The sequence below is a fragment of the Pseudophryne corroboree genome, chromosome 7 (assembly GCF_028390025.1).
Source record: "Pseudophryne corroboree isolate aPseCor3 chromosome 7, aPseCor3.hap2, whole genome shotgun sequence".
In the NCBI taxonomy this organism is placed as follows: Eukaryota; Metazoa; Chordata; class Amphibia; order Anura; family Myobatrachidae; genus Pseudophryne; species Pseudophryne corroboree.
Window position 1 is genome coordinate 318,391,743 of NC_086450.1, and position 27,921 is coordinate 318,419,663.

At 45.7% G+C, this 27,921-nt stretch overlaps 1 protein-coding gene and 1 long non-coding RNA gene across 7 annotated transcripts in view; one reads left to right on the forward strand and one right to left on the reverse strand.

Moving 5' to 3' along the window:
• Positions 1-25,462, reverse strand: part of LOC134945169 (uncharacterized) — a 32,704-nt gene extending 7,242 nt beyond the window's left edge. The window contains exons 1-2 of the long non-coding RNA XR_010182059.1: positions 25,309-25,462; positions 24,286-24,387 (exon numbers count right to left, since the gene is read on the reverse strand). This is a non-coding gene — a long non-coding RNA (uncharacterized LOC134945169). The remainder of the gene's footprint in view (positions 1-24,285; positions 24,388-25,308) is intronic.
• The window catches only part of CLEC16A (C-type lectin domain containing 16A), a 954,241-nt gene that overhangs the window by 891,972 nt on the left and 34,348 nt on the right, over positions 1-27,921 (forward strand). The gene's annotated exons all lie outside the window — the stretch shown is intronic.

Here is a 27,921-nt window from a genome sequence, read left to right on the forward strand (position 1 = left end):
GACTGGTAGTAATCAACAAAATTGGAACCTCCAATCCGGTTGCCTAAAGTATATTTTATACCAATATAGTAAAATTAAGTATCCATATAAGTGATTTTAAATAAGCTTTAGTTTAAGACTTTCCCAAAGCCATGTTAGCCACTGTATTAAATTTAAAATAAAATATAGTTAATTGGCTGCTGACAAATTAAATAAACATAGTGTGTATATGTGTCGATGTGATAGGGATTGCAATCTCCACTGGACAGGGACTTAGTACAAATGACTGAAATATTCTCTATAGAGTGTTGTGAATATGTGTGCACCATATTAATAACTGTTTACTGTTGTTTTATGACAGTTATTGTGCCTACCACAGTCTAAGGGTGGGTACACATTAGACGATGTGTACCCAGCCTGACATCGTGAGCAAAGGGGACCCGGTATCAGCAAGGGCCTACACATTTGCCGATGGCGACGGGGGCAGCAAGCTGCATTCTGCAACATGGCTCTCATTAGCGATACGTGTGTGGATTCCACTCATCAAAGTATCTTTAAAACACTGATTTAACGTCTGTGTGTATTTAGTCAAACCACCATCTTTATCCAGTAGTTGTACCATACTCACTGAGTCACAGGATGGTGGTCCTCCTATCATGGTTTCTTTGGTAAGCTTATGTACAGAGCTTACAGTATACAGCAACTTCGGCAAGGTAGATGGTAGTTAAACAGACAAGATTTATTAAAACTTTTGAAATTACACCAATGACAGACATTTACAGCAGTAATAGGAATCCAGGAACTGTGTAGTATATTCCACATGGCGTTTTCAAGAATGAGGGTGCAGTGCCCGGCCACCGAAAATGGGAATGCCCTCAAGGTGGTATAAGTGCAAAACTTACCAAATGGAAACACTTTGCACAGATTTTTGCATTATTCTATGGAAAACACAGTGAGCGCATTGTGATTGGGTAATCTTTTCTCACGAATATATATTTTTGAAAATGGTTTAGTGGCCCTTATTTTTCCCATTCTGCAGCATAACTGGTTTGCGCCTTGGGTAATTGTGATGTACCTTTTTGCCAGCTTATCTTGGCACACCAGGTCCCGTGAGACACTTCTTGCATCTGCGTATTTTTTGCTGAAAATGCATTTTAGTCCCAACTAGAGGTACCAGGAGACTGTGTTGATTATTTTGTTATGCAACACTTGTATATCTGTGTGTGACATAGTCTATGAATCTGCATACAAAGTGCTGTAATGCAATGCTGTGGCTTTTTTTCATGTCTAGTATCTTTGACTTCATACAGGCTCGATCTCACACAGATATACAAGTGTCACATATCAAATTAATCAGCGCAGTTTCCTGGTGCATCCTAGACACATTGCATTGTATCTAAGACACATTTTTCAGCAAGAAAGACGCCTGACACTAGCGAAGTTGTACAGGACCTAGGCTGCATGAAGTATTAGGCTAGATGTATACGAGGACACGTGTACAATCGGAATGTCAACATTGTGAATACCAACAGACTCAGGGGCAGATTTATTAAGCTCGGTGAAGTGATAAAGTGGAAGGTGATAAAAGACCAGCCAATCAGATCCTAACTACCATATCACAGGCTGGGTTTGAAAAATTACAGTTAGGAGCTGACTGGCTGGTCCTTTATCACCTTCCAATTTTTCACTTCACCAAGCTTAATAAATCTGCCCCACTATGTTGACTGCCAATTTTTGGAGAGGTTAGTTTTAGGGTTAGGTTACTTAAGACCCCTAATGAAAAACATGACAAACTGTCTACCTTTCCAATGTTGACATTGTGAATGTACACCTTTGACATCTTTCTGAATGTCGACTGTTTGTACAATGCCCAGATAAAATGGCTGCTGAAAATTGGCATTGACATATCCTCGTATATTATGAGCATCAAGTATCGCATTTAGCTTGCGCTGCCTCCCTTCACTCTTTGCAAGCAAAACGGCATTTAGTAACGCCATATGCTTGAAGAAAGTCCCAAAGGACAACTCTTGCGGTAAGAGCTGTCCTTCGTAATGATGGGACTTCTGGGTTTATGACTCTGAGTCTGCACATGTGTGGGCTGACGCATGCACCCCGGGGGTGCTGAGATGTAAGCCCACAGCTTCTATAGGTCAACACAATCTTTAGATGGCATTACCTACAGCATATAAGTGCATTCCGTGCTTGGTGCGTATGTAGTAAGTGGCCAGACGTCCAAAAAACTGCATTTTTGGATGTTTGGCCACATTTTTAACCTTGATGCACCCTGCCGTTTGTCCTTTAAATGCCTCCACATAAATGCATATCAGGTTGTTATTTGTGTATGAGTTTGGTCTTTCAGCCATGCCAAGGAACGTCGGTGTCCAATCATCCTCCCGTATGAATGATCCTCTGGGATAATGTGGTTGCTTTACTTGTAACATGTGACATACAGTACAAGTACAAACTGGACTGCAGTCATTGAACAATTACCCTTCACCTAGAACAATTAAGTTCTGATGCAGTGTACATATTTATATGAACTGGATAAAAAAAGCTTTGCAGTTTTTATATACATACACCCCGCTAAAATTGCGACTGCACGAAAAAAGGGCGTGGATGAATTTAAAAGGACCATGGCCTGCGGGACCTCCTCTCCTTCACACCGGGGGCGTGAGATGCCCCCCCCCCCCTCCCTCGGAGACTGGGCAGTGTGTAGTGTCGGCTTTCTAACTGTTACAGGAGCTGAGTAACAGGGAGGGTGGCACCCGGCTTGTGACACCACTGACACACACACACACACACACACACACACACAATAAATATATATATATATATATATATATATATATAACACACACATACATACATATCTGGCACTCATCCATGATTAGCACAATTAGGGTTCAGGTGCCTTTCCTAAAGATAGAGTGCAGTACAGTCGTCCCTGCTGACTGGGATGGCTCCCATTTTTGGAATTTGCAAGCCTTAAGATTGCTCGCCCACATTTGCTGTACTCTGTCTATCTATCTATCTATCTATCTATCTATCTATCTATCTATCTCTTCTACATAGTAAAATTGACTGCTAATAAAAAATGATGCCATAGTGTCGGAATGAAATGACAGTTAATATGAACTCTTAAAACCTCCCACCATTTGCACAGGAGAGAGCGAGGGGGTGGCGGTAGAGAGAGAAAATGGGGTAGGAGAGTTAGTGAGGAAGTGTTGGGGTGGTCAGGACAGAGAATGGGTAGAGAGAGAGCTTAGGAAAAAAGTTCAGAGGTAGAGAGAGTGAGTAGTGGGAAGAGATGAACAGAATGAGGGGGCATGGAGTCAGAGATAAAAAAATGAATAAATGTGAAGCAATGCAGCGCATTACAGCTAGTAAATATGATAAATGCTTTGTTTTATTTAACTATTTTAAATAATAGGACTCTGAGTTGCAAAGTCTCTCTTTAAATGCACAGCTCTTGCGTAAGTAAAACTACCTGTCCTTTCGGCCCCTAATATTCCTTTCATTTGCATGCATACAATAAATGTGTTTATCATGCTTGTTATCTACAGTAACTATGTGATGTTTTACTTTCTTAGATCTGCTGCAAATATTTTGCCATAAGGTCAAATAAACTGAAATGTACATATTGAAGGAAATATTAGACATTTGATGTTATCAGAATGTACTGTAGCTAAAATCTAAATGATTTCCTGTTTTGTTGTGGTTGAAAAAAATAATGTTTACTAAAAAAAAAACGACTGTGTGACGACATTTCTTTTTAGGTGACAGAACTGTTCTAGTATTCTAGCATTGGCATCTTTATGTATAATTGAAGTATCTGGGATTCAATAATTACACACACCTAATACACTAAAGGGAATTTGTCAGTGAGTGCTGCTTTATATTACATTTCCTTTGTTTCTTGATTTTATTTTGCTAAATTGGAATGATACACCACCATCATGGAATACAACTATATGATTTAATTATTTATTATACAACCCCTAGATAGGGGGTAGTCTTCTGTCCGGTTGCTACTCTTCTGTTTGGATATATCTGGTATTCTGCCTGAGGCTTACCTTCCACTGAGTATAACAGGAGATTACTCGGTTGCTAAAGATGTATAAAGGGAAAGTCTTGATCAGTTCATTTTAATCTCAAATCTCACTTTCAATTAACAGAACTGTAAAGGTGCCCATACACTAGTGCGATTTTGCCCGAGTTCATCTGATTCCAATGTTTCAGGCCGATAAATCGGATGAAAACTGGAAAATCGCATGTGTTTTACTCCTTTTCGATCCAATTTGAGGTCCCATGAGCACTGGATCGGAGCCCCTAGATCGGAAGTACTGCACTATAGCTATATCGTACCAGCAGCCTTGGCTGAGGTCACATACGATACATCGTATGCAGAAGGACTGCATACAATGTATAATTTGCAATCCTGCTGCTGGGCGGTTCAAGGGTGCTCGTATGCAACTTCTCCCCTCTGAGAAGTCGCATAAGTGTATGACCAGCTTTACTGGGTACACAGTGCATGATATATGCATGATTTGACGTTTCAGGACAAATCGGAACATCAAATTGTGCATGTCCTGTGGTGTGTATGCCTGATTGCGCACTCCCATGAGTTGCACACGATATCAGAAGATACAGTATTGCGTACGAGGTGGTGCAGCATATTGAAGGATGGAGGAGAGGAATCCAATTGCAGGTGAAGGGTGCGTGTTGCCTTGTTATAAAGAAACCATGATGTGCCTGAAATCTTTGGGAAATTTGTGAGTGCGATGTTATTAAAACAGAATATATTATTATCCCCAAAAGGATTTCTACACTATTGTGTCTTTTTCTTTTTTCTTTATGTGTGTACTTTGATGTCATCCATTATTGAGCGATTACAAACAAGTACACACATTATACAGGTTGTGACTTTGAAGAAATCAGTCGATTTTTAGTGACATGTTAAATCTGGAGAGCGCCTAAGTGGAGAATATTACTTTGTATAGTTGCAGCATCGTTGAAACGCCAGCAACGGCACCGCATCTCGCTGCACGTCCCCCCACACCCCCCAATCTGCACAATTTTGGCAGCGGCAAACAAAATTGTGCAAGTGCGCTACCGTAAAGTGCAGCAATACTCTTGCTTGCAAAAACATCGCCTTCAATTGGATATGGCCTTAAGATTGTATATACCCTGGATATCATGAATTTCTCACACCCACCAGCATCATTTATGGATGATGGTTTAGATGTGACAGCCTGGAGAGTTTTCAGTAGAAGCTGCACTGTTCTGGATTGTCAGCTACTTGTAAAGAGATACTACTCACTGCCTATGCTCACAGGTTCTCTTGCAATCATGCTGCAGTGTCCTGATTACTTTCATGAGAAAGTGAATATATTCTTTACTTGAAGCGATTCAAATGCCTGGCATACCAAAAACAAAGCAAGCAGCATTCAGGGTCTGTAAATCGTCACAGTGAGCTGGTAAACACAAGTTCTTTGCAAATAGTACAATAGAGTAAATCATTTCACAAGTACGTTTTTCAGCAGAAGCGAAAGTGCATGTTCTCTCCTCTGCTGACAAAGTCTGGGAGAGGCCAACCTCCTCAAGATAGAAACTCAATAGTATTATACGTACTTTGTTTTTCTTTTCCATTTTCAATCCTTTTTTTAATTGTTCAAAGCATTAATGATTGTTTTTATTTATATTTTTAGTTTGTTAAATGGATTTAAGTTCATAATCGGGCATCTATTTGCATCTATTCAGACTTACAGTCAAGCACTAATCATTTTGATATAAATTTTACTTTATCATGTAGTCAGGGCCGCTGAGACATCCACATGGCCATAAGTACTGAAGGGGGCGTGGTCAAACCCAGGAGGCGTGATCACGCTCTTTCCTAAAAAAATCAATGTGCAATCGCTGTAAAGGGGGACATTTGTCTCCCTCAGCAGCTGGCCTGTGCCCCACCAAAAGGCCCAGGTGATAAGTGCCACTGCCCCACAGAATTACTGTGGGCTTTTATCTCTCAGGTTAAGTGTCTGGAGCTATTTGATTATAACCCACAGTAAACCCCACTGCTAACTTGCGATAATGTATAGATTCTGGTTTAAGTGCCCAGAGCTATGCAGTTACCATGTGCATTTAATGCAAATTGTGAACTCTGCATTAAGTGCACCCTCGTGCCTTTCCATGGGCAGTAACTGAATAGCTCTGGGTTCTGAATCAAGGAGCTAAAAGTCTGCATTAATTCTTATGTCTAATTGAATCCCCCCGCCAAGAGTTGACAGTCCGCTAGTCAATTTCATAATTATAAGTTCCAGATGGATATTAAACTATTTTTGGTTTTGTCTCACACAGTATCTGAGTTATATTTATAAGTTACAGTAAACTGTTGAAATATTTGGTAATATTTGGATAAACCCATATATGTTAGTTTACTGTTACCATTAAAGTGTTCATAGAATTACAATACACAAGTGCCATTAAATTTATAAACGCCTATAAATAATATCTGTATAAAGAAGTTCATTAGAAATTTCCGATGTCATCACTTTAGTGTTGATAAGATAAACATGTAATCCGTCACGAACAGGGCCCTCTTCTCTCTTGTGCTCCTTCCCTGCCCTAGCTGGCACCAAACTTGTAGGCTTCACAGGTACTGTAACTCTACATCTGTGTGATAGCGTGTATGCCATGTCCTGCAATGTTTTGTACTTTAAGTGCCAAATTTAATTAGCCGCAAATTTACAGCAAAACGCGGTACATTTGCGAAAAGCGCCTATTTAATTGACTGCGAAACCGGATTTGCAGTAATTATACCGCAAATTTGAATTCACCAACTCTGAGCAGGTGATAAACTTTTTGGGAGTGAAAAAGTGCAAAATTATGGAAATTGGGTACAAGATATGGCACAGGTATATCGGGGTGCTGTGCATGGGACATGTGTTTTTAGATTTTCAGGTGAGTATAATCGGTCTATTTCTACTTTTTTTTTAAAAGTCCCCTGAAATGGCCCATATATTTATACTTATACCCGTTTTTATGTACCCCAAATTAAATTTTAGGACATATTTTGCTGGGAAAAAAATGCTTTCTATAATTTTTTTACATCTTTTTTTTTTAAAATATGAATAAAGAAAGTCTCTAGGACAACAGTGGGCGCTGATTAAGAATGTATTAATTTAACTTCAAAATTAAATGTGTTTGTTAGATCAAGTCTTTGACGAGAGTCTATTGGATAGTCTAAACAAAAATAACTCTCATCCTTCTGGCTGCCCACAAAGGTGAACCTGGCTATCCACCGTATATGGCACAAGCGGAATATGGGGAAAAGAGATGTAGGCGCTCTGGGGGGAGAGTGAGTCAATTGCTGCTGGTTTTGCAAAAATAAAAGTAATTTATTGGTAGAAGATTATATCACAAATGGACAATGGATAATTGTAATGCCATTAGCAATATACAAATATATTCAAATAAAAATAGTTTTCTAAAATCACAACAATTCAGTAAAATAAAACTGGTAACTGTGTCCAGGGCCTTTAAGGCTAAAGGTTGGGTACCCTCCCTTTTAAAATTTAATTAACTTGCATGCAAAAAAGCTTATTGTTAGTTGCAATTAGGGTTAGTGCATGTTAGATTCAAATTGCACTTTGCGGAATGGAGGCTGTATAATGTTGAAAGAAGCCTGTTAGTACTTCACCTGAAAACTGGTGAATAGAGTCAGAGATGTAACTGAGTGTTCAGTATGCCAATCCCGCATCTGTCTCCTGTGAACCTAATGGTTTATGTCACTCACTATTCAGATGACTGACCGCACTGCGGCGGTTCTCTTGGGTGTCGCTTGGTGTCCTGCACTATCCTTGAGTGCCGTGCTCGGACAGGAGCGGAGACAGGGGTACACGTGTCCAGGTCCTGGATGGCAGGGGACGCTGTAATGCCGCGATACGCGGCTTCCGGGTTCGGGGCTTCCGGCTTCCGGTTGCGGTCCACCTGCGTTCCACAGTCGTATCAGGTCACCTGACGCGTTTCTCCGCCTCCAAGGTGGGCGGTTTCATCAGAGGTATCGCGTATCGCGGCATTACAGCGTCCCCTGCCATCCAGGACCTGGACACGTGTACCCCTGTCTCCGCTCCTGTCCGAGCACGGCACTCAAGGATAGTGCAGGACACCAAGCGACACCCAAGAGAACCGCCGCAGTGCGGTCAGTCATCTGAATAGTGAGTGACATAAACCATTAGGTTCACAGGAGACAGATGCGGGATTGGCATACTGAACACTCAGTTACATCTCTGACTCTATTCACCAGTTTTCAGGTGAAGTACTAACAGGCTTCTTTCAACATTATACAGCCTCCATTCCGCAAAGTGCAATTTGAATCTAACATGCACTAACCCTAATTGCAACTAACAATAAGCTTTTTTGCATGCAAGTTAATTAAATTTTAAAAGGGAGGGTACCCAACCTTTAGCCTTAAAGGCCCTGGACACAGTTACCAGTTTTATTTTACTGAATTGTTGTGATTTTAGAAAACTATTTTTATTTGAATATATTTGTATATTGCTAATGGCATTACAATTATCCATTGTCCATTTGTGATATAATCTTCTACCAATAAATTACTTTTATTTTTGCAAAACCAGCAGCAATTGACTCACTCTCCCCCCAGAGCGCCTACATCTCTTTTCCCCCTTTTTTTTTTAAAAAGTGCATATAACAGCCATTTGACCAAATGTAAGTACCAGAAATACATTACTTTTATTATAACCAATAATAAACTTTTATACTGTTATCCGAAGTTACGGTTCGTTTGTTGTTGGTTTTTTTTTTGGGGGGGGGGGGGTTTGGTGTACAGGCTGATTTAACCACTTATTTCACTTTTAACTTCCAGCAATCATTTTCAGGTCAATCCTGTTCTTGCTAATTTGCAATTGAATAGGCGAATCACAGGAGCGCACATACCTGTGAAAATACCATTGTCGTGGCAGAACAGCTGTGAAAATAGCAATCACGGTAAATTATCTGTATTTTGCATTTTATTTCTCTTGATTGCCCTCTTTATGCTTACATACTTTGTAATGCATTACAGAACCCTTGTGGCGCCATATAAATAATGGGCAATGATAATATTGTGAAGAATTTTGCAACATCTATTGCAAATTTTAACAAATATTAGGAGCTGAATAAAAGCCTAGTGTTTTTATGTGGCCACAGAACTCCTCTGTGTCTTCTACAGTAGGAGGAGTGCGTTATCCCCTGCATAAACTTAGTTGCTATGTTTGGTATCGTTTTTTTTTTTTTGTTTTTTTTTAAGTCCCTGCTAGAGTTTAACTTACAGTATAATTTATACTCCTTACCACATGGGCACACACACAGGCGCATTAGGGTTAATTATTTTGTCAGAAACCAGTTAACTTGTTTTTGGATTGTGTGGGGGATACCAGACCACACAGAGTAATTGGCAAACTTACAAAAAAGGAGAAATATAAACTCCACACAGATATAGTATTGGTTGGAATCCATGACCTTAGTGCTGTGAGGTAGCAATTCTACTCATTGCACCACTGTGCTGCCTCTCTGAAGCTCTTGGCTTTTAGTTGGGGGTATCTAATTACCTCATGAAATTATCTCGCCGGGTCCTATCTAATTAGCCCTAAGTCTTGCAGCATTTGACCGAAGTCTTAGCTTCACCGATATTTTAACCTGAAACAAATGATGTAGCGTGCTTTTCTGTGACAGCCCTTATATTGTACTTGTATAGCATGCTATTATACGGGTGTGGTATGACTGATCGACAGTCATCAGGTCAACACGAGAATGTCAACAGGGTCCAACTGTCGGCATGCTCAACTTTGTCTACCTGGATGATATATCCACATGATGAACTGTCAATAAACTGTTTGGGTAAGTATTTCTCCCCCTAATGCCTATACCTAGCCCTAACCCTCCCTTAGTGCCTAACTCTAACCCAACGCAACCTAACCCTATTCTCCCCCTGCACCCTCACAGTCAGCATCCTGACCCGTCGACATTTCACATGGCAGCATTTCAGATGTCGACATTGTGATCCTGTTAACAGTTTGAGAATGTCGACCTGGTGCCTGTCTACAGTTTGAACCAAGTCAACGGTCTGATGTCAATATTGTGCTGTTGACCTTATGAATATCGACATGGTTACTGTCTACCATTGAACCAGATATGCTATCATACTATATTCGTATACTTGCCTACTCTCTCAGAAGTTGCGGGTAACACCCGAATTTGTGGGCAGTCCCCTGCACCCCAGGAAGCGTAGGCTGCCCTCGGGTATCCTTGCACCCTAACCAAGGAAGTGGGCACTACCATGAAGACAGTGCCGCGATTCACGGGTCGCTAACAAGGGGGCGTATACAATATAACATGTTGTTAAGAAAATTACATCGTATTTTGCCTAATGACACACAATGCTGTGCTCTGCCCCACCTCCAGTCAGCGGCATCTGTCCTCTGGGCGTCTTCCGGAGGAGAGAGCTGGACTTTAGGTAAGTATGTTTTCTCTAACGTCCTAAGTGGATGCTGGGGACTCCGTAAGGACCATGGGGAATAGCGGCTCCGCAGGAGACTGGGCACAAAGTAAAAAGCTTTAGGACTACCTGGTGTGCACTGGCTCCTCCCCCTATGACCCTCCTCCAAGCCTCAGTTAAGATTTTGTGCCCGAATGAGAAGGGTGCAATCTAGGTGGCTCTCCTGAGCTGCTTAGAGAAAAAGTTTAAAGTAGGTTTCTCTGACGTCCTAAGTGGATGCTGGGGACTCCGTAAGGACCATGGGGAATAGCGGCTCCGCAGGAGACAGGGCACAAAAGTAAAAGCTTTAGGATCAGGTGGTGTGCACTGGCTCCTCCCCCTATGACCCTCCTCCAAGCCTCAGTTAGGTTTTTGTGCCCGGCCGAGAAGGGTGCAATCTAGGTGGCTCTCCTAAAGAGCTGCTTAGAGTAAAAGTTTTGTTAGGTTTTTTATTTTCAGTGAGTCCTGCTGGCAACAGGCTCACTGCAACGAGGGACTTAGGGGAGAAGAAGTGAACTCACCTGCGTGCAGGATGGATTGGCTTCTTAGGCTACTGGACACTAGCTCCAGAGGGACGATCACAGGTACAGCCTGGATGGGTCACCGGAGCCGCGCCGCCGACCCCCTTGCAGATGCCGAAGAGAGAAGAGGTCCAGAAACCGGCGGCTGAAGACTTCTCAGTCTTCATGAGGTAGCGCACAGCACTGCAGCTGTGCGCCATTGCTCTCAGCACACTTCACACCAACGGTCACTGAGGGTGCAGGGCGCTGGGGGGGGCGCCCTGGGCAGCAATGAAAGTACCTATGCTGGCTAAAAATACATCACATATAGCCTCTGGGGCTATATGGATGTATTTAACCCCTGCCAGGTTGTCAGAAAAACGGGAGAAGAAGCCCGCCGAAAAGGGGGCGGGGCCTATTCTCCTCAGCACACAGCGCCATTTTCCTACACAGCTCCGCTGCTAGGAAGGCTCCCAGGCTCTCCCCTGCACTGCACTACAGAAACAGGGTTAAAACAGAGAGGGGGGGCATTTATGTGGCGATATTATTATACAGGTTGAGTATCCCATATCCAAATATTCCGAAATACGGAATATTCCGAAATACGGACTTTTTTGAGTGAGAGTGAGATAGTGAAACCTTTGTTTTTTGATGGCTCAATGTACACAAACTTTGTTTAATACACAAAGTTATTAAAATATTGTATTAAATGACCTTCAGGCTGTGTGTATAAGGTGTATATGAAACATAAATGAATTGTGTGAATGTAGACACACTTTGTTTAATGCACAAAGTTATAAAAAATATTGGCTAAAATGACCTTCAGGCTGTGTGTATAAGGTGTATATGTAACATAAATGCATTCTGTGCTTAGATTTAGGTCCCATCACCATGATATCTCATTATGGTATGCAATTATTCCAAAATACGGAAAAATCCCATATCCAAAATACCTCTGGTCCCAAGCATTTTGGATAAGGGAGACTCAACCTGTATATTAAGATGCTATAAGGGAAAACACTTATATAAGGTTGTCCCTGTATAATTATAGCGTTTTGGTGTGTGCTGGCAAACTCTCCCTCTGTCTCCCCAAAGGGCTAGTGGGGTCCTGTCCTCTATCAGAGCATTCCCTGTGTGTGTGCTGTGTGTCGGTACGTGTGTGTCGACATGTATGAGGACGATGTTGGTGAGGAGGCGGAGCAATTGCCTGTAATGGTGATGTCACTCTCTAGGGAGTCGACACCGGACTGGATGGCTTATTTAGGGAATTACGTGATAATGTCAACACGCTGCAAGGTCGGTTGACGACATGAGACGGCCGGCAAACCAATTAGTACCTGTCCAGGCGTCTCAAACACCGTCAGGGGCTTTAAAACGCTAATTACCTCAGTCGGTCGACACAGACACGGACACTGACTCCAGTGTCGATGGTGAAGAAACAAACGTATTTTCCATTAGGGCCACACGTTACATGTTAAGGGCAATGAAGGAGGTGTTACATATTTCTGATACTACAAGTACCACAAAAAAGGGTATTATGTGGGGTGTGAAAAAACTACCTGTAGTTTTTCCTGAATCAGATAAATTAAATGAAGTGTGTGATGATGCGTGGGTTTCTCCCGATAGAAAATTATTGGCGTTATACCCTTTCCCGCCAGAAGTTAGGGCGCGTTGGGAAACACCCCCTAGGGTGGATAAGGCGCTCACACGCTTATCAAAACAAGTGGCGTTACCGTCTCCAGATACGGCCGCCCTCAAGGAGCCAGCTGATAGGAGGCTGGAAAATATCCTAAAAAGTATATACACACATACTGGTGTTATACTGCGACCAGCGATCGCCTCAGCCTGGATGTGCAGCGCTGGGGTGGCTTGGTCGGATTCCCTGACTGAAAATATTGATACCCTTGACAGGGACAGTATTTTATTGACTATAGACACTCTGGCATCAAGAGTAAGTGCGATGTCCATGTCTGCCAGAAGATGTTTATGGACACGACAGTGATCAGGTGATGCAGATTCCAAACGGCACATGGAAGTATTGCCGTATAAAGGGGAGGAGTTATTTGGGGTCGGTCCATCGGACCTGGTGGCCACGGCAACAGCTGGAAAATCCACCTTTTTTACCCCAAGTCACATCTCAGCAGAAAAAGACACCGTCTTTTCAGCCTCAGTCCTTTCGTCCCCATAAGGGCAAGCGGGCAAAGGCCAGTCATATCTGCCCAGGGGTAGAGGAAAGGGAAGAAGACTGCAGCAGGCAGCCCCTTCCCAGGAACAGAAGCCCTCCACCGCTTCTGCCAAGTCCTCAGCATGACGCTGGGGCCGTACAAGCGGACTCAGGTGCGGTGGGGGGTCGTCTCAAGAGTTTCAGCACGCAGTGGGCTCACTCGCAAGTGGACCCCTGGATCCTACAAGTAGTATCCCAGGGGTACAGATTGGAAATTCGAGACGTCTCCCCCTCGCAGGTTCCTGAAGTCTGCTTTACCAACGTCTCCCTCCGACAGGGAGGCAGTATTGGAAACAATTCACAAGCTGTATTCCCAGCAGGTGATAATCAAAGTACCCCTCCTACAACAAGGAAAGGGGTATTATTCCACACTATTTGTGGTACTGAAGCCAGACGGCTCGGTGAGACCTATTCTAAATCTGAAATCTTTGAACACTTACATACAAAGGTTCAAATCAAGATGGAGTCACTCAGAGCAGTGATAGCGAACCAGGAAGAAGGGGACTATATGGTGTCCCTGGACATCAAGGATGCTTACCTCCATGTCCCAATTTGCCCTTCTCACCAAGGGTACCTCAGGTTCGTGGTACATAACTGTCACTATCAGTTTCAGACGCTGCCGTTTGGATTGTCCACGGCACCCCGGGTCTTTACCAAGGTAATGGCCGAAATGATGATTCTTCTTCAAAGAAAAGGCGTCTTAATTATCCCTTACTTGGACGATCTCCTGATAAGGGCAAGGTCCAGAGAACAGTTGGAGGTCGGAGTAGCACTATCTCAAGTAGTTCTACGACAGCACGGGTGGATTATAAATATTCCAAAATCGCAGCTGATTCCGACGACACGTCTGCTGTTCCTAGCTAGTCAGAAACCTCCTAAAACCAGGCCAAGTGTCAGTGCATCAATGCACAAGAGTCCTGGGAAAAATGGTGGCTTCTTACGAAGCGATTCCATTCGGCAGATTTCACGCAAGAATTTTTCAGTGGGATCTGCTGGACGAATGGTCCGGATCGCATCTTCAGATGCATCAGCGGATAATCCTGTCTCCAAGGACAAGGGTGTCTCTTCTGTGGTGGCTGCAGAGTGCTCATCTACTAGAGGGCAGCAGATTCGGCATTCAGGACTGGGTCCTGGTGACCACGGATGCCAGCCTGAGAGGCTGGGGAGCAGTCACACAGGGAAGAAATTTCCAAGGAGTGTGGTCAAGTCTGGAGACTTCTCTCCACATAAATATACTGGAGCTAAGGGCAATTTACAATGCTCTGAGCCTAGGAAGACCTCTGCTTCAAAGTCAACCGGTGCTGATCCAGTCGGACAACATCACGGCAGTCGCCCACGTAAACAGACAGGGCGGCACAAGAAGCAGGAGGGAAATGGCAGCAAGGATTCTTCGCTGGGCGAAAAATCATGTGATAACACTGTCAGCGGTGTTCATTCCGGGAGTGGACAACTGGGAAGCAGACTTCCTCAGCAGGCACGACCTCCACCCGGGAGAGTGGGGACTTCATCTGGAAGTCTTCCACATGATTGTGAACCGTTGGGAAAGACCAAAGGTGGACATGATGGCGTCCCGTCTGAACAAAAAACTGGACAGGTATTGCGCCAGGTCAAGAGAACCTCAGGCAATAGCTGGGACGCTCTGGTAACACCGTGGGTGTACCAGTCGGTGTATGTGTTCCCTCCTCTGCCTCTCATACCCAAGGTACTGAGAATTATAAGACGGAGAGGAGTAAGAACTATACTCGTGGCTCCGGATTGGCCAAGAAGGACGTGGTACCCGGAACTTCAAGAGATACTAAGAAGGGACTTGCTTCAGCAAGGATCATGTCTGTTCCAAGACTTACCGCGGCTGCGTTTGACGGCATGGCGGTTGAACGCCGGATCCTAAGGGAAAAAGGCATTCCGGAAGAGGTCATCCCTACCCTGGTCAGAGCCAGGAAGGAGGTGACCGCACAACATTATCACCGCATTTGGCAAAAATATGTTGCATGGTGTGAGGCCAAGAAGGCCCCCACGGAGGAATTTCAACTCGGTCGATTCCTGCATTTCCTACAAACAGGAGTGTCTATGGGCCTCAAATTGGGGTCCATTAAGGTTCAAATTTCGGCCCTGTCGATTTTCTTCCAGAAAGAATTGGCTTCAGTTCCTGAAGTCCAGAAGTTTGTCAAGGGAGTACTGCATATACAACCCCCTTTTGTGCCTCCAGTGGCACTGTGGGATCTCAACGTAGTTCTGGGATTCCTCAAATCACATTGGTTTAAACCGCTCAAATCTGTGGATTTGAAATATCTCACATGGAAAGTGACCATGCTGTTGGCCCTGGCCTCGGCCAGGCGAGTGTCAGAATTGGCGGCTTTGTCTCACAAAAGCCCATATCTGATTGTCCATTCGGACAGGGCAGAGCTGCGGACTCGTCCCCAGTTTCTCCCTAAGGTGGTGTCAGCGTTTCAACTGAACCAGCTTATTGTGGTACCTGCGGCTACTAGGGACTTGGAGGACTCCAAGTTGCTAGATGTTGTCAGGGCCCTGAAAATATAGGTTTCCAGGACGGCTATATGTAAATGCCCATTCCACAAGGAAGGTGGGCTCATCTTGGGCGGCTGCCCGAGGGGTCTCGGCTTTACAACTTTGCCGAGCTGCTACTTGGTCAGGGGCAAACACGTTTGCAAAATTCTACAAATTTGATACCCTGGCTGAGGAGGACCTGGAGTTCTCTCATTCGGTGCTGCAGAGTCATCCGCACTCTCCCGCCCGTTTGGGAGCTTTGGTATAATCCCCATGGTCCTTACGGAGTCCCCAGCATCCACTTAGGACGTCAGAGAAAATAAGAATTTACTTACCGATAATTCTATTTCTCGTAGTCCGTAGTGGATGCTGGGCGCCCATCCCAAGTGCGGATTGTCTGCAATACTTGTACATAGTTATTGTTACAAAAATCGGGTTATTATTGTTGTGAGCCATCTTTTCAGAGGCTCCGCTGTTATCATGCTGTTAACTGGGTTCAGATCACAGGTTGTACAGTGTGATTGGTGTGGCTGGTATGAGTCTTACCCGGGATTCAAAATCCTTCCTTATTGTGTACGCTCGTCCGGGCACAGTATCCTAACTGAGGCTTGGAGGAGGGTCATAGGGGGAGGAGCCAGTGCACACCACCTGATCCTAAAGCTTTTACTTTTGTGCCCTGTCTCCTGCGGAGCCGCTATTCCCCATGGTCCTTACGGAGTCCCCAGCATCCACTACGGACTACGAGAAATAGAATTATCGGTAAGTAAATTCTTATTTTTTTACTTTCAGTGAGACCTGCTGGCAACAGGCTCACTGCATCGAGGGACTAAGGGGAGAAGAAGCGAACTCACCTGCGTGCAGAGTGGATTGGGCTTCTTAGGCTACTGGACATTAGCTCCAGAGGGACGATCACAGGCCCAGCCATGGATGGGTCCCGGAGCCGCGCCGCCGTCCCCCTTACAGAGCCAGAAGACTGAAGAGTCCGGAAAATCGGCGGCAGAAGACGTCCTGTCTTCATTAAGGTAGCGCACAGCACCGCAGCTGTGCGCCATTGCTCTCAGCACACTTCACACTCCGGTCACTGAGGGTGCAGGGCGCTGGGGGGGGGGCACCCTGAGATGCAATAGAAATACCTTTTTTTGGCTAAAAATACATCACATATAGCTCCTGGGCTATATGGATGTATTTAACCACTGCCTAAAGTACAATAAAAAAGCGGGAGAAAGGCCGCCGAAAAGGGGGCGGAGCCTATCTCCTCAGCACACTGGCGCCATTTTTTCCTCACAGCTCCGTTGGAGGAAGGCTCCCTGACTCTCCCCTGCAGTCCTGCACTACAGAAACAGGGTAAAACAAGAGAGGGGGGGCATAAAATTGGCATATAAAGATATACAGCAGCTATATTAGGGAAAAACACTTATATAAGGTTATCCCTGTATATATATATAGCGCTCTGGTGTGTGCTGGCAAACTCTCCCTCTGTCTCCCCAAAGGGCTAGTGGGGTGCTGTCCTCTATCAGAGCATTCCCTGTGTGTGTGCGGTGTGTCGGTACGTTGTGTCGACATGTATGAGGAGGAAAATGGTGTGGAGGCGGAGCAATTGCCTGTGTTAGTGATGTCACCCTCTAGGGAGTCGACACCTGACTGGATGATCTTATGGAAAGAATTACGTGATAGTGTCAGCACTTTACAAAAGTCTGTTGACGACATGAGACAGCCGGATAATCAGTTAATACAGGCGTCTCAAACACCGTCAGGGGCTCTAAAGCGCCCGTTACATCAGGTCGATACAGACACGGACACTGACTCCAGTGTCGACGGTGAAGAAACAAACGTATTTTCCAGTAGGGCTACACGTTACATGATCACGGCAATGAAGGAGGTTTTGAACATTTCTGATACTACAAGTACCACAAAAAAGGGTATTATGTGGGGTGTGAAAAAAACTACCCGTAGTTTTTCCTGAATCAGATGAATTAAATGAGGTGTGTGATGAAGCGTGGGTTTCCCCCGATAAAAAACTGCTAATTTCTAAAAAATTATTGGCATTATACCCTTTCCCGCCAGAGGTTAGGGCGCGCTGGGAAACACCCCCTAGGGTGGATAAGGCGCTCACACGCTTATCAAAACAAGTGGCGTTACCGTCTCCTGATACGGCCGCCCTCAAGGAACCAGCTGATAGGAAGCTGGAAAATGTCCTAAAAAGTATATACACACATACTGGTATTATACTGCGACCAGCAATCGCCTCAGCCTGGATGTGCAGTGCTGGGGTGGCTTGGTCGGATTCCCTGACTGAAAATATTGATACCCTGGACAGGGACAATATATTATTGACTATAGAGCGTTTAAAAGATGCGTTTCTATATATGCGAGATGCACAGAGGGATATTTGCACTCTGGCATCAAGAGTAAGTGCGATGTCCATTTCTGCCAGAAGAGGATTATGGACGCGACAGTGGTCAGGGGATGCGGATTCCAAACGGCATATGAAAGTATTGCCGTATAAAGGGGAGGAGTTATTTGGGGTCGGTCTATCGGACTTGGTGACCACGGCAACGGCCGGGAAATCCACCTTTCTACCCCAAGTCACCTCGCAGCAGAAAAAGATACCGTCTTTTCAGGCTCAGTCCTTTCGTCCCCATAAGGGCAAGCGGGCAAAAGGCCACTCATATCTGCCCCGGGGCAGAGGAAGGGGAAAAAGACTGCAGCAGACAGCCTCTTCCCACGAACAGAAGCCCTCCCCCGCTTCTGCCAAGTCCTCAGCATGACGCTGGGGCCTTACAAGCGGACTCAGGCACGGTGGGGGCCCGTCTCAAGATTTTCAGCGCGCAGTGGGCTCACTCGCAAGTGGACCCCTGGATCCTGCAGGTAGTATCTCAGGGGTACAAATTGGAATTCGAGACGTCTCCCCCTCGCCGGTTCCTGAAGTCTGCTTTACCAACGTCTCCCCCCGACAGGGAGGCGATATTGGAAGCCATTCACAAGCTGTATTCCCAGCAGGTGATAATCAAGGTACCCCTCCTACAACAGGGAAAGGGGTATTATTCCACCTGTTTGTGGTACCGAAGCCGGACGGCTCGGTGAGACCCATTTTAAATCTGAAATCCTTGAACACTTACATAAGAAGGTTCAAGTTCAAGATGGAGTCACTCAGAGCAGTGATAGCGAACCTGGAAGAAGGGGACTATATGGTGTCTCTGGACATCAAGGATGCTTACCTCCATGTCCCAATTTGCCCTTCTCACCAAGGGTACCTCAGGTTTGTGGTACAGAACTGTCATTATCAGTTTCAGACGCTGCCGTTTGGATTGTCCACGGCACCCCGGGTCTTTACCAAGGTAATGGCCGAAATGATGATTCTTCTTCGAAGAAAAGGCGTCTTAATTATCCCTTACTTGGACGATCTCCTGATAAGGGCAAGGTCCAGAGAACAGTTAGAGGTCGGAGTAGCACTATCTCAAATAGTACTACGACAGCACGGTTGGATTCTAAATATTCCAAAATCGCAGCTGATTCCGACGACACGGCTGCTGTTCCTAGGGATGATTCTGGACACAGTACAGAAAAAGGTGTTTCTCCCGGAGGAGAAAGCCAGGGAGTTATCCGACCTAGTCAGGAACCTCCTAAGACCAGGCCAGGTGTCAGTGCATCAATGCACAAAGGTCCTGGGAAAGATGGTGGCTTCTTACGAAGCGATTCCATTCGGCAGATTTCACGCAAGAACTTTTCAGTGGGATCTGCTGGACAAATGGTCCGGATCGCATCTTCAAATGCATCAGCGGATAACCCTGTCTCCAAGGACAAGGGTGTCTCTCCTGTGGTGGTTACAGAGTGCTCATCTCCTAGAGGGCCGCAGATTCGGCATTCAGGATTGGGTCCTGGTGACCACGGATGCCAGCCTGAGAGGCTGGGGAGCAGTCACACAGGGAAGAAATTTCCAGGGCTTGTGGTCAAGCATGGAAACGTCACTTCACATAAATATCCTGGAACTAAGGGCCATTTACAATGCCCTAAGTCAGGCAAGGCCTCTGCTTCAGGGTCAGTCGGTGTTGATCCAGTCGGACAACATCACGGCAGTCGCCCACGTAAACAGACAGGGCGGCACAAGAAGCAGGAGGGCAATGACGGAAGTTGCAAGGATTCTTCGCTGGGCGGAAAATCATGTGTTCATTCCGGGAGTGGACAACTGGGAAGCAGACTTCCTCAGCAGACACGATCTCCACCCGGGGGAGTGGGGACTTCACCCAGAAGTCTTCCACATGATTGTGAACCGTTGGGAAAAACCAAAGGTGGACATGATGGCGTCCCGCCTCAACAAAAAACTGGACAGATATTGCGCCAGGTCAAGGGACCCTCAGGCAATAGCTGTGGACGCTCTGGTAACACCGTGGGTGTACCGATCAGTGTATGTGTTCCCTCCTCTGCCTCTCATACCCAAGGTATTGAGAATCATAAGAAGGAGAGGAGTAAAGACTATACTCGTGGCTCCGGATTGGCCAAGAAGGACTTGGTACCCGGAACTTCAAGAGATGCTCACGGAAGACCCGTGGCCTCTACCTCTAAGAAAGGACCTGCTCCAGCAGGGACCATGTCTGTTTCAAGACTTACCGCGGCTGCGTTTGACGGCATGGCGGTTGAACGCCGGATCCTGAAGGAAAAAGGCATTCTGGATGAAGTCATCCCTACCCTGATCAAAAGCCAGGAAGGATGTAACTGTGCAACATTATCACCGTATTTGGCGTAAATATGTTGCGTGGTGTGAGGCCAGGAAGGCCCCTACAGAGGAATTTCAACTGGGTCGATTCCTGCATTTCCTGCAAACAGGACTGTCTATGGGCCTAAAATTAGGGTCCATTAAGGTTCAAATTTCGACCCTGTCAATATTCTTCCAAAAAGAACTAGCTTCAGTTCCTGAAGTTCAGACGTTTGTCAAGGGGGTACTGCATATACAGCCTCCTTTTGTGCCTCCAGTGGCACCTTGGGATCTCAATGTAGTTTTGGGATTCCTAAAATCACATTGGTTTGAACCACTCACCACTGTGGACTTAAAATATCTCACATGGAAAGTGGTAATGATGTTAGCCCTGGCTTCAGCCAGGCGTGTATCAGAATTGGCGGCTTTATCCTATAAAAGCCCTTACCTAATTTTTCATACGGATAGGGCAGAATTGAGGACTCGGCCTCAATTTCTTCCTAAGGTGGTTTCAGCATTTCACTTAAACCAGCCTATTGTGGTGCCTACGGCTACTAGGGACTTGGAGGATTCCAAGTTGCTAGACGTAGTCAGGGCCCTGAAAATATATGTTTCCAGGACGGCTGGAGTCAGAAAATCTGACTCGCTGTTTATCCTGTATGCACCCAACAAGCTGGGTGCTCCTGCTTCTAAGCAGACGATTGCTCGTTGGATTTGTAGTACAATTCAGCTTGCACATTCTGTGGCAGGCCTGCCACAGCCAAAATCTGTAAAAGCCCATTCCACACGGAAAGTGGGCTCATCTTGGGCGGCTGCCCGAGGGGTCTCGGCTTTACAACTTTGCCGAGCAGCTACTTGGTCAGGGGCAAACACGTTTGCTAAATTCTACAAATTTGATACCCTGGCTGAGGAGGACCTGGAGTTCTCTCATTCGGTGCTGCAGAGTCATCCGCACTCTCCCGCCCGTTTGGGAGCTTTGGTATAATCCCCATGGTCCTTACGGAGTCCCCAGCATCCACTTAGGACGTTAGAGAAAATAAGAATTTACTTACCGATAATTCTATTTCTCATAGTCCGTAGTGGATGCTGGGCGCCCATCCCAAGTGCGGATTGTCTGCAATACTTGTACATAGTTATTGTTACAAAAATCGGGTTATTATTGTTGTGAGCCATCTTTTCAGAGGCTCCTTTGTTATCATGCTGTTAACTGGGTTCAGATCACAAGTTGTACGGTGTGATTGGTGTGGCTGGTTTGAGTCTTACCCGGGATTCAAAATGCTTCCTTATTGTGTACGCTCGTCCGGGCACAGTATCCTAACTGAGGCTTGGAGGAGGGTCATAGGGGGAGGAGCCAGTGCACACCAGGTAGTCCTAAAGCTTTTTACTTTGTGCCCAGTCTCCTGCGGAGCCGCTATTCCCCATGGTCCTTACGGAGTCCCCAGCATCCACTACGGACTATGAGAAATAGAATTATCGGTAAGTAAATTCTTATTATAATATATTATAATCAGTCATAGCAGCAGTGTGGTCTCCAAGCACTTACGTATCTATAATGGGGTTTTTGTAATACTTACCCCTCCGGAGTTTTGCACCGACGTCAGCAGAGCTGTTAAATCACCATGAAAATGGCGCTGCTTCCATTTTCACTGAGTTCAGAGCATGCACAGTAGAAAAATCACCATTTTCACAGTCTGTGCTCAGACTCTCCGCTCTGCCGCCAGAGAGGAGGGGGCCCAAATGGAGGAGGCTGAACACGGGCCTCCTCCTCTCTTAAAGCGTCCCTGTCTCCAAGCATAAATTATAATGTAGTACAGGTACTGTACTATAATTTAGAATAATATGTTCATATTTAGGAGTGCTCCCACTTCTAGGATTCAGGTGTCATGTGTTAGCTATGTTGGACACAGACTGGCATGAAGTCTTTTATGAAATAATATTCCCATTAAATAGAACAAAAACATTTACAGATGTGTCCTCATACATCTTGCCTCAGTACGCCATGCAGCAGGAGATGCCTGGTGGGAGTCATCTGGCAGCTCTGCTAACGTCGGGTGTCTTTTTAAAACATTTTTAATGTGTCCTATTCACATCCAGTGGCGTAAGTTCGTCCTAGTCGCCCGGAGGCATGATACATTTTGGTGCCCCCCTACACATACACACACATACCATATGTAGCTATCCGGCACCCAGGGTGAACAGTAGCAGCGTGCTCAGGTACCTTTCCCAATAGTAATATAGATACACATAGAAAGTGGACGCACTCCAAGTCAGTCATTACAATAAAACAGACACCAGCATACCATTATAGTACACCTACAGTGCTCCCTCACCCGCCAGGTCTCCATGGAGATGCTTTGGCGCAGCGGTGTGCCAATATAATTAGTGTTCACTGTGGTATTTTTTTTTAGGGCAGGGTGCTGATCACGGGGAGGGCACATTTTTCATTCGGGAGGGCACATTTTTAAGTTAGATGGGCAAACTTAGGTACATACTATAATGCTTGGTGCTCCCATTCCTATGGCCAAAACATGGACAGTGCGCACCGAAGGTGCGCAGCAAAAATCTAGGGGCGTTGTTTCGTGGGGAAGGTAGTGCCCCTAATACACATTGCACCAGTTAGAACCTCCTATACACACTGCGCCAGGTAGAGCACGTTATACATATTGCGCCAGATAGAGCACATTATACACATTGCGTCAGATAGAGCACATTATACACATTGCGTCAGGTAGGGAGCACTGAGGCACATTGCACCAGGTAGAGAGCACTGAGACACATTGCACCAGGTAAAGAGCACTGAGGCACAATGCACCAGGTAGAGAGCACTGAGATACATTGCACCAGGTAGAGAGCACTGAGACACATTGCACCAGGTAGAGAGCACTGAGGCACACTGCACCAGGTAGAGAGCACTGAGGCACACTGCACCAGGTAGAGAGCACTGAGGCACACTGCACCAGGTAGAGAGCACTGAGGCACACTGCACCAGGTAGAGAGCACTGAGGCACACTGCACCAGGTAGAGAGCACTGAGGCACACTGCACCAGGTAGAGAGCACTGAGGCACACTGCACCAGGTAGAGAGCACTGAGGCACACTGCACCAGGTAGAGAGCACTGAGGCACACTGCACCAGGTAGAGAGCACTGAGGCACACTGCACCAGGCAGAGAGCACTGAGGCACACTGCACCAGGTAAAGAGCACTGAGGCACACTGCACCAGGTAAAGAGCACTGAGGCACACTGCACCAGGTAGAGAGCACTGAGGCACACTGCACCAGGTAGAGAGCACTGAGGCACACTGCACCAGGTAGAGAGCACTGAGGCACACTGCACCAGGTAGGGAGCACTGAGGCACACTGCACCAGGTAGAGAGCACTGAGGCACACTGCACCAGGTAGAGAGCACTGAGGCACACTGCACCAGGTAGAGAGCACTGAGGCACACTACACCAGGTAGAGAGCACTGAGGCACACTGCACCAGGTAGAGAGCACTCAGGCACACTGCACCAGGTAGGGAGCACTGAGGCACACTGCACCAGGTAGGGAGCACTGAGGCACACTGCACCAGGTAGAGAGCACTGAGGCACACTGCACCAGGTAGAGAGCACTGAGGCACACTGCACCAGGTAGAGAGCACTCAGGAACACTGCACCAGGTAGGGAGCACTGAGGCACACTGCACCAGGTAGGGAGCACTGAGGCACACTGCACCAGGTAGAGAGCACTGAGGCACACTGCACCAGGTAGAGAGCACTGAGATACATTGCACCAGGTAGAGAGCACTGAGATTAATGTTTACAGCTGCAAAATACTAGGTTAATTTAGCCCAGGGGGACTCTCATGTACGTACCGGGTCTGGCGGCGCACGGCTGGCCGACGTGGAGGGGTCCGGCAGGCAGCAAACGGCGGGGCGGCAGGGCGCACAAAAACTGGCAGGGCGGGATTCAGCTGTCTAAAAAAGGGGCAGACACCTAGCGTGAACACTAGATATATATTAAAAAAAAACACAAACGCCTCATTCACTTAAACACTCACACACGTCTCACTTAAACACACACGCCTCTCACTTACATACACATGCCTCTCACTTACACACACCTCTCACACACGTGCCTCTCACTTACACACACCTCTCACACAAGTGCCTCTCATATACACATGCCTCTCACTTACATACACATGCCTCTCACTTATAGGCCCTACACACATAGCGATTTCACTGCACGATATGAACGATCTTGTTCATTAATGAACGAGATATCGTTCATATCGTGCAGTGTGGAGTCCCCAGCGATGAACGATGTGCGGCCCCGCGCTCGTTCATCGCTGGGGCCATGTCGGCTGTGCATGCAGGCCAATATGGACGAGATCGTCCATATTTGCCTGCAAGTCTACGGAGCCGAGTGACGGGGGGAGTGAAGAAACTTCACTCCCCCCGTCACTGCCCCCCCGCCGCCGGGTCGCTCGTCGGCCGTATCGGCCGTCGGGCACCTTGGTGGCGCATCGCCTAGTGTGTAGGGCCCCTTACATACACATGCCTCTCACACACACACACACACACACACACACACACACACACACACACACACATGCCTCTCACTTACATACACATGCCTCCCACTTACATACACATGCCTCACACACACACACACACACACACACACACACACACACACACATATGCCTCTCACTTACATACACATACATGCCTCTCACACACATGCCACTCTCACACACACATCACACATGCCTCTTTTACTTGAATGTACAACTTTCCTTAAAAACACACACACCTCACTTAAAAACAAGCACACACAAAACACAGTACTTCCCCCCCAAATACACCTCTCCCCCACCCCCACACAGTGCCTACCTTTGGCTATCATCCAGAGCATGGAGGAGCAGAGAGTTCTGAGCTTCCCTCGGCTGGCTTACTAAGGGCCCGGGAGGAGCTGTGCTCTGGAGCTCCCCCTAGCTGCAGCCAGTGCCATCTCTCTCTACAGGAGGCAGCTTCCGTGTCACTGACACAGCTCCTCCATCTGCAATAGCAGCGCAGTTCTCAGGCTGCGGGAGACAGTGGAGGAGATGCGCCCCCTTGTGGCCAGGAGCCCGGCGGCAGCCGACTCCACTGCCTCCCACAGTTCCGCCCCTGTTCACATCGCTATGTATCTAGGACACACAAACCGCTTATGCTGATTAAAATAATATGCAGCATACCTATATTCTGTGTGTGACTGTATCTGCATGCAGATACAGCCGCAGTCACACACAGAACATAGGTATGCCGCATATCATTCCAATCAGAAGAGTCTGTTTGTGTATCCTATTCGCATAGCAATGTGACTTTCATGCATTTAAATGGAAAAAGACGCACATAAAGACGCTCAGTGCTACCAAGGCATGGCATGACTAGAAGGGCTGTTTAACATGACTGCAGTAAGGATGTAGGAGGATACATCTGTACAATTCCTGACAGACTAAACTGTGGATCTTCCGCTGACGGCAAAGTAAAGCTACAGTGACACCACTCAACGTATTTTTAAAAATCTCTGAATCTGGCATGTGACAGTGTTTTCACCTAATTTAGGAATGCTGAATTCAGTGGAAAAATTTGATTTTCTCTGTCACTTCACATGTATTACATACACCGACATAACAAAAGCGGTAATAGCTACAGTATATCTGAAAAAAAGGAAGTGAAAACTTCAATTAATCTCTATAAAATTTTTAATAAATAAAAAAAAACCTTTGTGTTCATTTCTAAACCACTAATAAAAGTACAGAAGCTAAACTTCAGGAACTCTAAACAATCCAAATGAGCCATAATGTAATTGTTAATTGGTAAAGTCACTTTGCTTTAGGGAAATATGATGTTGACACTTTGTACAGTGCCTCATTGGTCTCTCTAAATAGGAAACAGCAGTATTCCCCCATCATTACAGGGTTCCAGCGTCCTTGGTAGTGATGCTCCATTGTCAGAATGTCTTGGTGAATACGTTTTTCCTGCTCATCACTGACACTAACCAGGTTGTCAGGGAAAATGTCTAGATGGGAACGTAAAAAGTAAATTTTAAGTGACATTCTACAACCCATACTCTTGTAGTTGTCCAGTAGTTCATTAGCGATGGGCACTTAGTTGATCTATTCCCTAAGAATCCCCTGACAACAGCCTTGAAAGAGGACCAAGCAGCAGACTCAATTTCCGTCAATTTAGCATTAAATATTGAATCCATAAGCAGTTATTTGGAGGCCAAGAAATATGCTTCCTTAAGCTTTGCTTTGCTTAACGTTAGAAACTTTTTCTTCAGATAACTGAAAGCTTGTCCTTCTTTATCCAGAGTGTTCACAAAATTCTTCCCTCTTACCGCTTTGTGATGTAGTGGGACAGGAGCCATCAAACAACATGGCATCCATGGTCCTGAGGAGGGTTCTGCCTCATTACCAGCACATAGCCCTCCCGGCTATACTTACTTTCGGGATTCCTGCTGTTGAGATTCTGGCTTCAGGATCCTGACCTGGTCTGGATTCCGTGGTCGATGTTCTGACGGGTGTCAAAATTGCGTAGTCTGTATTTTGACTGCCGGGATCCCGACAGCCGGTGTCTTGAATGTATACCATGTTATTAGTAGCAAGAAAGCGGATAGTGTCATAGCACAGTACTAATTTATACACTTCCCTCTATTTTTAAAATGAGCAAAATAACCATTCCCACTTGGCTCCCTCTGCAAATTGGATCTAGAGGGAGGTATGATATGAAGTAGTGCTCGGTGTGAGAACGCTATGTAACTGTGCCTAGTGCATGACATGTGGCATATGATATGGTCTAGCATAAAGAAGCTGTTTCACCACCTGCATTAGATAGGTGGTGTGCCTTGTTGGAAAAGGATCTTAATGTTTGTATTTCCCCCAAGTTAAAAGTGCCATCTCCGTTATCAGTAACTGACTCAAAATTATATATATATATATAGAGTTTGTATATATGGGATACAGATGATTCCAGTGGAAGTTCCCTCATCATGATAATTAGTGGGAATTCCTCCTATAATTGTTTTAGGTTTTTTTTTAATCCCTTCCATGGCCAGAGCTTGTATTTAGAAGAGTACGTTTTTAGTAGAATAACGTGTTTCGTTTCAGCCTGAGGTAATCATAAACTTGAAATGAAAACAATAAATCTCACTTTCACATTTATTAGGTTTCATTTTCCTCTTTATATCACCTGCACAAGGAGACTTTATCATATTTGTGCATTATAAAAATCTGTAGTCCGTTACAATAATCATTTCTGATTCCAGTAGTATTTTCATTAAGTGGTTCCATGGTTATTTGTAGTATCACTTTAACCAGCCTATATGTCAGTCTAGGCGTTGCCCCACCCAGCAGGTGCTAGGGACAGGAGTGAGGCCTTTTTCCCCTCCTAGCTTACTTTCCCTGACGCTATAAAGATGGAGGACGGAGCCAAATAGAAGTGTATCCACCTGACAGAGCC